Source organism: Grammomys surdaster, unplaced genomic scaffold, assembly GCF_004785775.1.
Source record: "Grammomys surdaster isolate TR1022 unplaced genomic scaffold, NIH_TR_1.0 126048, whole genome shotgun sequence".
Taxonomy (NCBI): Eukaryota; Metazoa; Chordata; class Mammalia; order Rodentia; family Muridae; genus Grammomys; species Grammomys surdaster.
This window is the reverse complement of record NW_021620860.1, coordinates 4,704,102-4,719,830: the sequence shown is the minus strand read 5'-3', so window position 1 is coordinate 4,719,830 and position 15,729 is coordinate 4,704,102.

Below are 15,729 nucleotides of genomic sequence, written 5' to 3'. Positions count from 1 at the left end.
TGCCTCTGCCTCCCAAGTGCTGGGATTAAAGGCATGTGCCACCACTGCCCGGCTGGTTGACAACTTCCTTAACAGCAAGCAGAAGTATCTGTTCCCCAGCCTGAGCCCCAGACCAGCATCTCCCATGTGAAGGCCTGGCTGGAGAGAACCCAGATGATATCGGCTAAATGGGGACAGGTAAGCAGAGAGGCTCTCTCCAGCTGGAGTAGTTGGAGCTAATTCCATAAGCTTGGAGTCCCAGCTTGACAGTTGCTGCAGACATGGTCTTAAGTTACTAGGCCTCTGCTTTCACAACTATAAGCTGCATGATTTGTGCTGGCCTCTGTAGAGAACCCACAAAAAACACTGATAGCAGCACATGTTCATCACCTATATCATACAGAGATGAGAAAATCCTGCCTGACTGGAGCTTGTGGGATGGAGAGAAGAACCAATGACCTGTCTGCCTCTGTGCCAAAAGGTTCACATGCACTTATGTGCACTGACCAATTCCATACCCACAGCAGTGCCATGAGACAGACATTACCACAGCCCATGTTTTACAGCTGATAAGGCTGAGGCATGGCAGTTTCTAACTCCCTCCAAAGCCACGCTGCTGCTGACTGAATGTTCAGAAAGTGTACGGCCCCGTGCCCAGCTCCTCCATGATGCATTTGATGGTCGACACTTTTGGCCCGTCATTCCTGCATCTACACTTCTCTTGCAGGGACTTCCACTGAGAACAGGCAGCAGAACGCTCTCCTCTTGAACCCTGAGAAAGAAACAATGCCTCACCATTGCCAGCATTCCACAGTCTTTGCAGGCATGGCCTCACATCTAGAGATCCTTACCTTCCCACACCCTGGATGTCCAAGCAAGGATGTCTCAGTTCAGGCTTGCATTCAGGTGACTAGTGGGCAAGTTACTTTGTCCTTGTCCCTTTCCCTTCATTCTTCCCACCTGACCACCCTGCATGTCCCTGGAGAGTCACAAAATCTCCAGAGTCAGCATCTACTCCAGCTCATGGACAGGCATTTGTGCCAGGATCACCTTGATATTTCCTGCCTTCTCTGAGATACAGGAGCGAGGAAAGGGGTTTAGAGGCAGAGCAAGAGTAGCCAACACTGAGAAAGGGCAGGGTGCAGAATTAGCAGATATCCCTGCCCTGTCCCTGAACCTCCCATGTGATACCCTTCCCTCTTGCCTTACAGCTATTTTTGGTGCCCTTAGATCACACCCTTGGCTGTGTTAAGGCAGAGTGTGCCCCAGTGTTACCTACTCACAAAAACACAAGGTCCACAAAGGCCGGCCTCCCTCAATGGAGAAGATACAGCCATTTCTCTTCTGATCTTCCCCCAAGAGCATCCCCATCCAGGAGAGCCAGAGACTGTCCCAGGAATCCACTGGAGGCCCCCCGGGCTCCCAGGTCACCAGAAAACTTGAGGGTTTTGGAGCATAGGGACCAGAAAGGTGTCTCAGAGTCCTTAAGCTCCTTGTTCAGGAATATTTTTTTTTATTTTATTCTGTTTTGTTTTGAGAAAAGTGGGGCTGGGTGTGGAGGCACACTCCTTTAGTCCCAACACAAAGAAGCCAAAGGCAGGCAGATCTCTGCAAGTTCAAGGCTAGCCAGAGCAACACGCTGACCCTGTTTCAAAAGGGAAGGTGGAGAGATGCCTCAGAAGCTAAGAGCACTTGCTGTCCTTCAGGAGGATCTGAGTTCAGTTCCCAGCATGCACACAGACAGCTCACAGTCACCTGTAACTCCAGCTCTGGGGAGTCCTGCTAAGTGTGGGATACACTCACATCTATATATACATTTTTTTTTTAAGACAGGGTTTCTCTATGTAGCCCTGGCTGTCCTGGAACTCACTCTGTAGACCAGGCTGGCCTCGAACTCAGAAATCCGCCTACCTCTGCCTCCCAAGTGCTGGGATTAAAGGTGTGCACCACCACCACCCGGCCTATATATACATTAAATGAAAAAAAAGTTTTAACATGCACAGAATAATAAAATGGGCGCATATATCCCAGCTTCAACAATTACCAACTCCCGTCCATCCAATCCCTTCCTCTCTATCCTTTCCAGGTCCCATCTCCCATTTAATTTCATCTTCAGTATCTCAGTGCATCTCTTTTAAAGATAATGACTCTTTGTCTTTAAACAGAATCTCAAGGGATTATCAATTACCAAGCTTCCAGTGTTTGAATTTCCAGTCTTTTGTAAATTTAGTCTTTATTCATTCTGTGAGACACTGGGCCTCATCCCACCCACATTAACCTCAAACTCTTGGGTTTAAGGGATTCTTCTGCCTCACTTTCCCAAATACCTGGGACTGTGGGCTCATGCCTTGGTCCTTACCTAATTTCAGTGTTTTGCTTTTGTTTTCTTTTTTTTCTCTTTGAGACAGGGTCTAACTATGTAGCTTGGGCTGATCTGATATTCAGAAACCTCCTACCTCAGTCTCTTTAGTAATGGGATTACTACAGGTGGTGTATCACAACACCCCACACATATTTCACAGGTTTGTTTTTATGTGTGTGTGTTTGGTTTTGGTTTGTTTTTTTAGCAATGTATTTGTTTGAATCAGAATCCAAATAGTGGAGACACTGTAACTGGTTGGTAGACATAAAGATCTACATTTGTTTTTAGGTTTTCCGCCTCTTTTCCACCCAAGCATCCCTCCATTTTCTCCTCCCTCCCTTCCTTCCTCTTCCCTTGTCTCCTGTGAAGGAGCCAGATCAGTTCTGCGATCGTCCACACTCTGGATTTGCTGACAGCCTCTCTGCAGTGTTCTACCATATCCTTGTCACCTGAGCACTCTCCGAGAATGGAATTCTCTGGACACTGTTATCTTCTGTAGAGTACAGTTGGATCTAGAGGTTGGGTCGTATTTAGGTTCTTTCTTCTGCAAGCCCACTTTATAGATGGAGATAGGCTCTTTCTCTGGAGGCGCAGTGTGTACAATCAGTCTTTACAGCTTCTGCCTTGCAAAATGGTGAGACTCAAATCCTGCCACTCTCTCTCAGCAGTTGGAATACAGCCAGACAGAAAAATTGCCCTCATAATTTGCTTTCCAGGTGGCACAGTTCATATAGGAAAAGGGTGTAAATGTTCAATTCTTTCCGTATCTAAATATACTGGTTTCAAAATAATGGGTTGATTTCTCAGCATCGTCTAAACTGTGAGCAATTAGCATCTTTGCTTTTGTTAGTAATATAATCATTACGGTTTAAACATATTTGATTGCTTCGATCCATCACAAATAGCATCCCTCCTGGTGTTCAGGGTGTCCCATTTTAAATTCTTTATTTATTTAGTCCTCATCAGAGCATGTGGTCGGGGATGGGTCAGGTCTCTGTGTCTCTCAGCTTTATCCTAGTAAGCTCAGTTGGAGCTTCCCCTCCGCTCCCTTCCCCCTGCCCCCACCGCTCTTTGCTAGCAGGGTCTTTTTCCTCATCGCCCTCCTCATCAGCCAGCTTCCTATCCCATCTGTGCACCCCAGAGAATGTTTGTTGAATGAGTGAATGAACGCATCATGCATGAATGAAAACATCGTCTCTACAGTCTCATTCTATGCTAGTCTCCCTTTTGATCTCTAAGGAGCATATTTCTTCATCTACATCCGAAACGCATAGGGACAAAGGAACGGCATTCTCATCCTTGTGATCTGATTCTGGCTTCTGCCTCCCAAACTCCACCCACATCTTTCTCCCTCCTCTTCCCCGCCCCCAGAGCAACAACAAAGAATGCAACTGGGTCAGTCCACCACAAGGGGGCGCCTTCACAGGCTCTAGCCGTCCCTGCGCTTGCGCAACCTTGGGGATGAGGGCGAGTGACGAGCTGGGAGGAGCGAGGCCTGCGCAGCGCCCACTTCCAGGCTGGGAAAGTACGACCAAGGGGCATGCGTGCTAAACCCCGCTGTTAGCCGAGCGACACAGGACACTCAAGGGCCACAAGCCTATCAAGCATGTCATACATTTCCCTAACCAGAAAATGTACTTTAAAAAAAAAAAAAAAAAAAAAAAACAAGGAAAAGGACTCCCTATAAGGAGTAGGTGGTTGAAAATAATTACTTTCGTCACCCACCTGTCATCTGTCAGCACTCCGGTATCCAAGGGCATCTCCTGTTCTCCCAATCAACCTCACAGATATTTTGAGGACACCAGCCTGGAGACCTAGTACGTCTTCCTGAACCCCTTGCTCGGTTTTTGTTCTGTCTTATTTTTGAAAATGGGTGTCATAGAGCCCAGGCTGGTTATATAGCTAAGGCTGATCTTAAAGTCCTGCTCCTCCTGCCTGCGGTGGTGGAGCAATGTGCTGTGATTCCAGGCCTGCACCTCACACTCAGGACATCGGGCATGCTAGACAAGCACTCCGATGGCTGAGTTACATCCCCTTTCCATAGGTTGAGCCTCAGTTCTCCTAAGGGCTGACCACCCAAGAGCATCAAAACCAGAGTGCCAGAGTGTTCTTGGCCAAACTTCTAGTCGTGGAGAAGCAGAGAAGGGAAGGGGCTGTTCTGGGTGCCACAGCCATTGCCACTGAGATATTCCCTCTCTAAAGTGGAGGCAAGAAAAACCAATGAGCGGAGAATGGAGGGCACAGTTTCTTGTAAACTGTAAAGTTCAGGAGAGTCTATGGTGTCTTTTACTTCTTTATAACCGACAGTGCATAGCAATAGGCAGGGCCAGAGCAGCCCACCAGCAGGATCTGAGACCTATAGGAAGGTCAGCCTTAAAAGCTACCACTGAATGATAAAACGGGGGAAGGGCTGCGACAAGAACACCAACTCCAGCAAGATGTCCTTTGACCTCCAAGTGTGAACACTCACAATAAATAAACTCAAAATATTACTTCAGCTAGTTATGATGGCACGTGCCTTCAATCTTTAATCTTAGCATGGGTGAGGCAGAGGCAAGAGGATCCGTGTAAGTTTGAGGCCAGCCTGGTCTACACAGCAAGTTGCATGTCTGGCTGGAGAGATGGCTCAGTGGTTAAGAGCAAGTTGCAAGTCAGCCAGGGATGCGTAGTATGAGGCTATCACAACATATCCCTCCATCCCTGCACACACACATATGTATGTAAGATTTTTTTTTAAATAAGATACTTTTAAAAGGCTAAGGAAGATAAACAGAATCGCTGGCATCTTTATAGATGAATTATCCATAAAGAAAAATCTAAGAGAGCCTAGATTTGTCCAGCAGCTCTGTGTGTGTGTGTGTGTGTGTGTGTGTGTGTGTGTGTGTGTGTGTATGCAAGTGTGCTTGCTTCTGCATACTCCTGCCGAGGATAAAGGTGTAGTTCAGGTATCACCCACTGTTTATCACCACCTTGTGTTTTGAAACAGGATCACTTGCTATAGAGAGAACTTTGCTGCTGCAATTACATGGCTGGCCAGCAAAGCCTCTGGAAGCTGCCTGTCACCACCTGGGAGCACGCTGCCACACCCAGCTTGCACTGGGGATCCAGTCTCAGACAAGTCCTTAAGTTCTCACCACACGTATGTTACCCACTAAGCCACTTGTCTAGCCTCCAAATTCCTGGAATTATTATAAGAGACGTTGGCTAGGTAACTGGATAAAAATCAGCATCTAAATACAAATGAAATAGAAAATGTCACTGTTTCTACACATTAACAATCACTCATTAGAAATTTTTGCTCTTTTAGCCTGGTTGTGGCACCCAGGATGCAGAAGCAGGTAGATCTCTTGAGTTCGAGGCCAGCCCAGTCTACAAAGCGAGTTCCAGGACAGCAAGGGCGACACAGAGAAACCCAGTCTCAAAAAACAAAACAACAACAACAACAACAAAATCCACTTGAGCATAACCCCAGCACTCAGGAAGCTGAGGCAAAAGAATCACAAATTCAAGGGCAGCCTGAGCTACATTAAGAAGTGAAGGTCAGCCTGTTCTACATATCAAGACCCTGTCTTAAAATAAAATGAAAATTTAAGAAACACATACACAGAGGTGTGGGGGAGCAAGAGAGGAAGAGGGAGGGACAGATAAGTAGGCAAGCACACAGACTGACTGACTGACTGACTGACTGACTGACTGACTGACTGACTGACTGACTAAGGGATGGCCCAGAGGCTAAGAGCACTCACTACTGTTACAGAGGATCTGGGTTTGCCAGATTCATATGGCAGATCAGTCATCTACAGCTCCAGTCCCTAGGGATCTGATGGTCTCTTCTGGCCTCTGAGGACACCCACAGACAAAACATTCATACACACACAAAAAAAACATTCTTTTTTAAAAATCAAGACAAAAGATATATAAATGTTACAATCTTTTAACATTACATTAAAAATGTTACATTTTTGTTGCTGTTGTTGCTGCTGCTGCTGCTGCTGCTGCTGTTGTTGTTGTTTTGAGACAAGATAGCCCTGGATGTCCCAGAACTCACTACCTAGACCAGGCTAGCCAGAGATAGGTCTAACTTTCTACCTCCTGAGTGCTGGGACTAAAGGCACGGCCCACTATGCCCAGCTTACAAGATATTTCTGAATGAAGCACTATACTATATTCTAAAAGGACTAAACGGAGAGATGTGGACATGGGATGAGTTAAGCTTGAGAATTAATTCTCCCCCTCATTCTCAATGACAATTCACCCCACATTTTTATCAATTGATTCCAAGCATACCCTGTAAAGATCTCAATGGAAGCTTCAGAGTGAGACTGATTCTAAGCCTCATACAGAACAGCACAGGGCCAAGAAAGCGGTAGACCGTTCTGAAGAGGAAAGTGGGCCTGCCCCAAAGAGATACCAAGACTTTCTTTGAAAGTGATAATAATTAAAACAATGTGGTCTTGGTGCCGGGCTGGACAAAGAGATCAATAGAACAGAGTGGCCAGAAACGGAGCCAAGCGTATGTGGGGATTTGATTTATGATGGGGGGGGGCACAGCACTCAGCGAGAGAGAACAGTCTATTCAATAAAAACAGTTGGGACAATTGGCTTTTCAAATATGCAACCTCTATACACCATCCATGAATATTAATTCCAGATGGATTAGAGATCTAAAAGTGAAAAACAGAACTTTAAAATAATTAGGAAGAGATGCAGGCAAGCCGAGAGTAGGCAAACAGTTCTGACGTAAGGAACACAATTCAGAAAAGATTGATTTTTATTATATTACTGACCCCCCTCCAAGCCCTCTATTATAAAAATGGCATTCTGAACGAAATGAAGAGACAAGTAACAGCCTGGGTGGCAATGTTGGAGACACATAAAACAGATAAAGGTTAGTATTCAGAATATGGAAAGACCTCCCGGAAATCAGCCCTCTGGATGCTGAAGCAGGATCAGGAATTCTAAGCCAGCCTTGGCTGTGCAGTGAGGCCCCATCTCAAAAGGGATGTATGTAACTCAGTGATAGAATACTTGCCTAGCATGTGCCAAGTCATCCCCGCCACTAAAAACAATTTTTAAAGAACAGACCCAGGGTTGGGCACGGTGGTCCACACCTTTCATCTCAGAGCTCAGAAGGCAGCAATAGTTGATCTCTGAGTTTGAGGCCAGCCTGCTCTACATGGTGAGTTTGAGGCCAGCTAGAGATACACACACAGTAAAATCCTATCTTTAAAAAAAAATAAAAGGGCAGACAACACGAGTGCATTCTAAATGGCATTATTTCTCTGCCTCCATCAGAGAACCCTGGACTGGGTCAGACTGTCAGGCTTTGGGGAAAGATGACCCTTCCCTAGCTCCATCCTAGCTATGATTGGTCGAAGCATACCAATGATTTTGTTCCTCTATCCGATGATTGGTTTAGGCATGGACATGTATAGAATTTTGTCACCAAGCAAGAAAGGAAGATTATCTGATTGGGGGAGGGAGGGATGGAGGTAGAAGGCAGTGGACCTGGGAGGGACTCAAGGATGAAAAGCATCTACTAGTTTCTTCTGTTTCTTCTCTGGATAGCCCCACATTGGTGCCTGTGTGAAACACCTGGAGTTGAGGCAGCAATCTTGGAACTGTGAGTGATGGGAATGGGGTAGGGTGTCAGCAAATGAGTGACATTTACCCTCCGGAAAGGAACATGGAAAAAAAAAAGATGGCGGAACCTGCATCCCAGTGCCCCGGCTGAGTCTCTGGATTAACCAACTCTAGGGTTTCTTCTTTCCCTCCTTCCTGTCTCTCTCTCTCTCTCTCTCTCTCTCTCTCTCTCTCTCTCTCTCTCTCTCAGTTTTGTTTTTTGGGGGACAGGGTCTCACTATGTAGCTCTATGTGTAGACCAGGCTGGCCTCAAACTCATGGAGATCTGCCTACCTCTGCCTCCTGAGTGTTAGGATTAAAGGCATGCACCACCACTGCCAGGTTTCAACTCCAGGATTTCTTGATATGAAAGATAAGCCCTTTTGCTCAAACTGCTTTCTGTCCCTCCTCAAGAGTCACTTCTTCTCTCTTTCTTAGAATTATTTACTTAATTTCATGTGGATAAATGTTTTATTTGCAAGTATATCCACTATGTGTGTGCCTCATGCCCTCAGAGGTCAGAATAGGGCTTTGAAACCGGAGTTATGGATGGTTGTGAGCTACCATGTGGTTGCTGGGAATTGAACCCAGGTCCTCTGGAAGAGCAGCAAATGCTGTTAACCCCTGAGCCATCTCTTTTCTTAAGAAGGTGTCTCTCTCACTGCCACCTGGGCTTTATTGATTAGGCCAGGCCGCTGGCGAATCCCTGGGGGTCTACCTGTCTCTCTACCTCTGTAGCACTAGGGTTAAAAGCATGTGGCACCACTCCAGCTTTTGATACGGGTGCCCTTACATGGGCTTTTTATAGCATTCATCAAAAGCAACTATAGGATACCTAAGGATACCAATCAAAGCAATTTATCCAGAGGAAACCAAGTGGACAATGAGCCCAATAAACATGCCTTACCTCAGTCAGGACATCCCATTAAAGTGCATACTGCTTCATATCCAATGGATCAGCAAAAATAAGAAATCCCAGGTAGGGATATCGCTCTGTGGTAAAGCACCTACCTAGCATTCATCAGATCCTGGGTTTGATGTCCAACATTGTAAAAGACAAGAAAAAAAGCTCCCAACAGGAGAGGCTGGTTCAGTCAATAAAGTGCTTCCCTTGCAAGTGTGAAGACTTGAGTTCAAACCCCAGAACTCACATTTAAGTGGGGGGTGGCCCATGCTTGTAATCCAAACTGGCGAAGTGGAGACTTCCTGAGGGTTCACTGACCAGTCTAGCCCAACCGATGACCTTCAGGCCAGTGAGAGGTCCTATCACAAAAGAAGTGGATGGCCTTGGTGGGGATAACACTGAGTTGTCCTCTGGGCTCTACATGAGTACATGCCCCCATCAAGCACACACACAGACACACAAATAAAAGAAAGGATAGCAGCTGGACACAGTGATCCACCCTTTAATCCTAACCTAAGAGGAAAGTGTAGGCAGAGCTCTGAGTTTTTGGCCAACCTAGTCTAGATAGTGAGTTCCAGGTGAGCCAGGGCTACTCTGTGAGACCTTGCCTCAAAAAAAAAAAAAAGGGGGGGGGAGGATAGCAAATGTTGGCCAGATGTATCCTTGTACAGTTACTGCTGGTAGGAAGAAGGATGGAGACTCAGCAGCTTTAGAGAACATCTTGGCAGTTACAGCCAAGTTCAAAGTTCAGTCATTCAATACCTGAATTTCTGCTTCTAGGTAGACATCCTGAATGGGTTCAGATAAAACCCCCAGGGTGTTCTCTGCACCCCTGGCTAGAACAGCAAAAACAAAAACAAACAAACAAAAGGACCAGGCGCAACCCAAACACTGCCAGTAGGTGAACTGGCAAGAACTACATTGTGGTTTATTCAGATAAACAGAAAATAAAATGAGCAAACCACAAAGGGACCAGGATTGTTTGTACATGCTTAGCCCAGGGACTGGCAGGATTAGGTGTGGCCCTGTTGGAGTAGGTGTGTCATTGTGGATGTGGGTTATAAGACTCTTATTCTAGCTGCCTGAAAGTCATTCTTCCACTAGCAGCCTTCAGATGAAGATGTAGACCTCTCAGCTCCCTCTGCACCATGCCTGCCTGGATGCTGCCATGTTCCCGCCTTGATGATAATGGACAGAACCTCTGAACCTGTAAGCCAGTCCCAATTAAATTTTGTTCTTATAACATTGCCTTGGTTGTGGTGTCTGTTCAAAGCAGTAAAACCTTGACTAAGACAGGGACCCACTGTCAAAATCCTGAGTAGGGAAGGTACAAATGGCGTATATAGTATCGATATTGCTACATAGGCTGTAAAGACTCAGAAAGCACTACTGTTTCATGGATGTGTAAATGCATGGGAAAGAGGTAAAATTGTGGGCTGATACTTGCCACAGTTTATGTAAACCCAAGCAAACCAAGCCAGCCACAAAAGGACAAATTCTGTATGATGCTTACATAAGGTACCTAGAGGAGTCAAGTTCACACAGATACAAGTGGTTGCCAGGGGCAGCAGTGGGAGGGGCCAGGAGAGTGCTGTGCTGGGAGATAGTTTTCACTGGAGAAGATAGAAAACATCTTTGCAGTTTGATTTTGATTCTCTCTCTCTCTCTCTCTCTCTCTCTCTCTCTCTCTCTCTCTCTCTCCTCTAACTGGAGTTAGGCAAGTAGGCTAAGCCAGCTGGCCTCTAAGCCCCAAGCCTCTATCCCTGCCTCCCCAGTCCTGGGATCACAAGCATGAGCCACCACTCTTGGCATGATTTTCTCTTGGATTCTGGGGATGGGATTCAGGCTCTCGCACTAGTACAGCAAGTACTTAACTGACCAAGTCATTTCTCCAGCCTCCTATATTAATATCATTTATATGGACAAACCAGAAGCAAACAAAATGGCCCAATACTGGCATCTGTAAAATCTGCTGTGATGCAATTCTCTGAACTTTCCTTATTTTCTATGAAAATTTTCAAACTAAAAGTAAAAGAAAAAAGATTAAAAGAAATAAGAGTTTGGGCAAGGAGAATCGCCCCCAAATAACAAGATTGATTATGTTCCCACTGTCTGCCTTCCCCCCTTCCCAAGGCTACTTGAAGAGCAAGGGGCTAAGGTAGAGAGCAGGGGCAGCATGCTGGGGACTGAACCAGTGCCAGGTCCCAGAGGACCCAGCAGAGCCTGCTGGAGCCAGTCAGGCGGGAGATGGCAGGCAAAGGCCTATGGGAGAAAGTGATTCTGAAAGTTGTCTCTTCCTTGCACACGGTCCAGAAAGCAAATGAAAAAAAAAAAAAAAAAAAACAGTTGGCCATCAGAAAATACAGAAATGTGAGTTCTTAGCAGTTGGAGCTCCTTGGATTTGCTGATGACAAAACGCATTGCCTAATCTTTCCTGTTCCTTCTTTCTTCTCCTTTGACCTTTCTGCATGTCTGTAGAGCTCCCATGGCTACAACTTCGACGTGGCAGAATACATATTTGCAGGTTAAGCCAGCTAAATATAGGCTTTCCTTTAAAGCACTTGAGGATTTGGAGATATCTTTGCTGTGTCCCACCCCATCCCCCCATCCCCACAATACACACATACAGAGAGAGAGAGAGAGAGAGAGAGAGAGAGAGAGAGAGAGAGAGAGAGAGAGAGATGCCTCCCTAGTCTCCAAGAAGCATGTGGTCTTTACAAGGTTATACAGGGTGCTAGAGTAGAGTATGAGACTTATGGGAAGAAAGCCAGTAGCCAGAAAAGGAAAAAAACAAAACAGGCAGTGGCTATCTCCCAGCTGTGGGAAGAAGGGATCCACAGTTCCTCTCTCTGCAGGTGCAGTGATAGACTTTAGGAATAAAAGACCCTTTGGGAAGTTTAGAAGAAAGGTCACCTTCAAAACTTCTCTCAGGGCAGGGGTGTAGTTAAGAGATGTAACTTTCCTAGCATGCTTGAGGCCCTGGGTTCAGTCTCTACCAGGGCAACAGGAAATGATTCAGGATTTGGAGGAGCCACAGGCAGGAATGCTTATATAGCACTTTCACAAAATGGACCTTGAAAAGAAGCAGAGGCCCAGTGCCTCATGAAAATAGACGCAAGAGCTGTAGACACTGGAGCTCACCCTCAGCCACGTACCTGCCCACACTCTTGTATGCACACCCCCTGATACATGCTCCAATACACGTGCCTCCTGTGGCAGTGGCAGCCCACACTCTGAGCGCCAGCCTCTGTGCTTTCTGCATTCAGGGTCTCTTTAGTGCCCTCAGCAACTCCTTGAGGTTGGGATATTGTCTCCGGCTTACAAATGAAGAGATCTGGCAAAGTCCTTGAAGTGGCAGCTTGGTGGGGGTGTGTTCTAACAAAAATGGCCTGATTTCAAAGCCCTGTTCCAGCCTGTGCCTCCCAGGAAGTAGGAGATACCCAGGGTCATCCATGATCAGAAGATTTTAGACATTCAGGCTGAGCATGTTAGGAACTGAGGAATCCAAAATAACTAGCCCAAGGTCATCAAGCAAATGGGAGGAGCTAGTACTCAGCTCAGACCTGCAGAACCCTAGCTGGGACTCTTAACTGTGTGAATCATAACTCACTCCTTCCTGCTCCCAGGGACTCGGAACCCCCTAGGACTCTAACTCCTCACCACCACCCCACACAGGCACTGCCACGCTGGGTGAGCTCTCCTATTTGGAATGTGGGTACACAAGCATATCCTCCTTGGATCCCAGAACTAACTCAAGGCTCTAGCCAAACAAAGGAGAGGAACTGGGGTGAACCTTATTGACGAACAATAGAACATTCAAAGGGCAGGGTCTAGATCAGCTTCCTCAATGATGACAGTGGCCACAAACAAACAAACAAACAAACAAAAATTGCTTTCAGAAGTTGTCTCAAAGGCCCTGGGCTGGCGAGAGCAGCCAGCCTTGGCACCCAGCCCATGCCTGAGCCCAGGGAGCTGAAGACTGGGACTTATCGTACATCAGACTTTTCCCCACCCGTCTTCTTCTCCATCTTTGCTGTTATACCTGTCATTTAAAGCCAGCAAGCCTCCAGGCATATCATCAAAGAGCACCTTCTGAGAGGGCCCTCGTGAGAAACAAGGGCGTTCGAGCCAGGAGAGAGGGAGGATTATCATTGCCTGTTGCAGTTTCTATCATTTAGCCATTGCCGGGGAGGCTTCTCCTTCCCCTACACAGGATCATAAGTTTCTGGGCTGCTGGCACCTCTCCCAGGCCTCAGTTCATCCCTTTGGAGCACAGAGGAGATAGGTGACTTCCGCAAGGTCACCCAGACAATAAGGGGTATAGCCAAGACCTAAATCCAGGATCCTGGCTCGACTTTGGGAACTACTTCATTCCCCAGAAATACGTTTCTTGTATTTCTCTATACAGGAAAAAGGAATGGAAGAAACGACCATCCCAACACCACCAGGTACACTGATGATGGTGTCAACAGTTTCTTCTACAAGGGCCCTGGGGATACCAAAAGTTTCAAATTATCCTGGGGTGCTAAACAGGCAAGAATCTGTGAACATTACAGCCCAAGGAATAAAAGTTTACCTCGGACAGGCAGGGACAGGATGGAGGTGACACCCTGTGCCCCACCCATCTCTTAGGCAGTTTGTGTCTGAGTCCAAGGAAAGAGGGATGGTAAATCAGTTACTACTCACTACCTTAAAGCTTTTTCAGAAATTCCATCTGGGAGCCCATGAAATAATCATCTCTACTCACTAGCGGCTTACCCAAGCTCCATGCTCACCCAACTTTCTCATGTCTCAAAGCCCTTTAAAGGAGTTTTACTCTGAAAAATCACTGGACAAGGGAGACCTGTGGGTACCCATAAATCCAGTTCATCCAAAATTTCTGCCAAGGGTGTTGGGAAAGGGGCTAACCAGCTGGTTCTCAATCCCTCCTCCCACCTGGCCAGGAGTGTGGGTACAGACCCCTTGGGCTGGGGCCAGTTAAAAATGACTCACCACAAAGGGTGTGGGAGATTCTGGGCAGAACACCCAGGGCCCTGGGCCCTCCCCCAGTCCACGAAGGAACTCTTAAGAACACTGCTCAGATTCCCAACTGGCAGTGGGGTGAGCAGAAGGGCATCGCCCAACCTCCACAGTGGGAGCTGGGGGATGCAACACAGTTGCTAAAATGCTTTGCTTAGCAGGTAGGAAGCCCTGGGTTAGAGTAACTGCTCAAGCCTGTAATTCCAACACTCAGGAGGTGGCCGCAGATGGATCAGAAAAGTTCAAGGTCATCTTTGGCTAAATGTTTAGTTCGAAGCCAGCACAGGATACTGCAGATCCTTCTTCAAAAAACAAGCAACCAACTGCCATAGTCGGGTGGGTTAGGGTGGAGGGCTCAAGCTCCAGCCTTGAATTTGAAGACAAGTCCTAACGCTTGTTCACGAAAGAGGGCTTCTAAGATGGGTCAGGAGGGGAGCAGGAACCTGGATGGCTTCTTTACCCTACACAGATCCCCAAATGCAGAACTGGGGAGAGAAAAGTCTCCTGTCCACTGTGCAAAAATGTAGAGGGCATCTGAAAGCTTGAGATCTGGGTTCATCTCCGGCTCCAGATGAGAGCCAAAAATGTTCCCTCTCCTGGCACACTACTCTAGGGAGCCAGTCCAGTGGTTCTTGGCTCCTCCCCATCCCAATCTTCAGGGTTCCCAGGCGGTTTCCCCACGTCCCATCCCCCACGCACGGAGCTCTTTCGCACGTGCCAAGGGTTTAGTGTCCCACAAAACACACACACTGAGAACGGAAGGGTGTGTGTGGGGTCCTCCATGAGCTAGGCCAGGCTAACCAGAGGGAGTGAGAAAACGGGAAGAGGAGGAAGAGGATGGAGGGGAAGAGGGCGGGGGAGGAGGCAGAGGCCGCAGGAAGGCCTGAGATGCAGGAAGCAGCTGGGGAGGGGGGGGAGGCTTTGTGCCTGAGTTGTTTTCTGGGTCCTAGTGTCCACCCCGTTCAGTTCCTGGGAATCAACCGACTGACTGGGGCTACACATCTAAACCTGAACACTGGATGGATCCTCACTACTAGGTTTCAGACTATTGGGGAAGAATAAAGGGCATAACAAGGCCCCTTGCTGTGTATGTGAGGAATGAAGGCGCTCTAAAGAAGCTGAGTTTTCAAGATGGGATTTGTGGGGACACACACACACACACACACACACACGCAAACACACTTGCACACAAGTGACCAGAATCCTTTAAGTCCGAGACCCAGCGTAGAACTTTCAATAGGGAAACTTTGGCCCTAGGCCTCTAGAATCATTGCTTCAAACCTCCCACAACATCTTCCAAATCTTCCTGTCTCAGAGATGGTTCTCTTCTGGCAGGTCATGAAGGCCAGGATCCTATACCTCTCCCCAAGTGGGTAGGTGAAGAATGTCATCTTAAGATTTCCAAAGGCAAAAAGCAGCTTTGGTAATCTCCTGCCATATGGGTGATGTACTCCCCAACCCTGTCCCTTTCTTCATTTCTCCTCCCCACAGAGCACCACAAAGATGGTTGGGCCATAGTCTTACATCCTGAAGATTTAAAAAAAAAAAAAAATCCCTATGGTGAGTTATTAAAATGAAGAATCCCAGGTCCCGCCCCTAAGATTCCCCTTCACCAACTTTGGGAAGGAGCTAGAAATATGTGCTTTGATCTAGAACCCCAAAGTCTTGATAGCCCTGAACACTCTAAGGATCTTTAAGGAAATGATTATGGGCCCTCCACACAGAACCCCTTCACTTTGTGGGAGGAGAAGGCCAGCTCCAAGACTGCTGTGGCTAGATGGCTCCCCGCCCCCAGGGTTAAATGAGGGGACGCCTATGTGGCTTGTGAAAAGCCTCCGAGTTT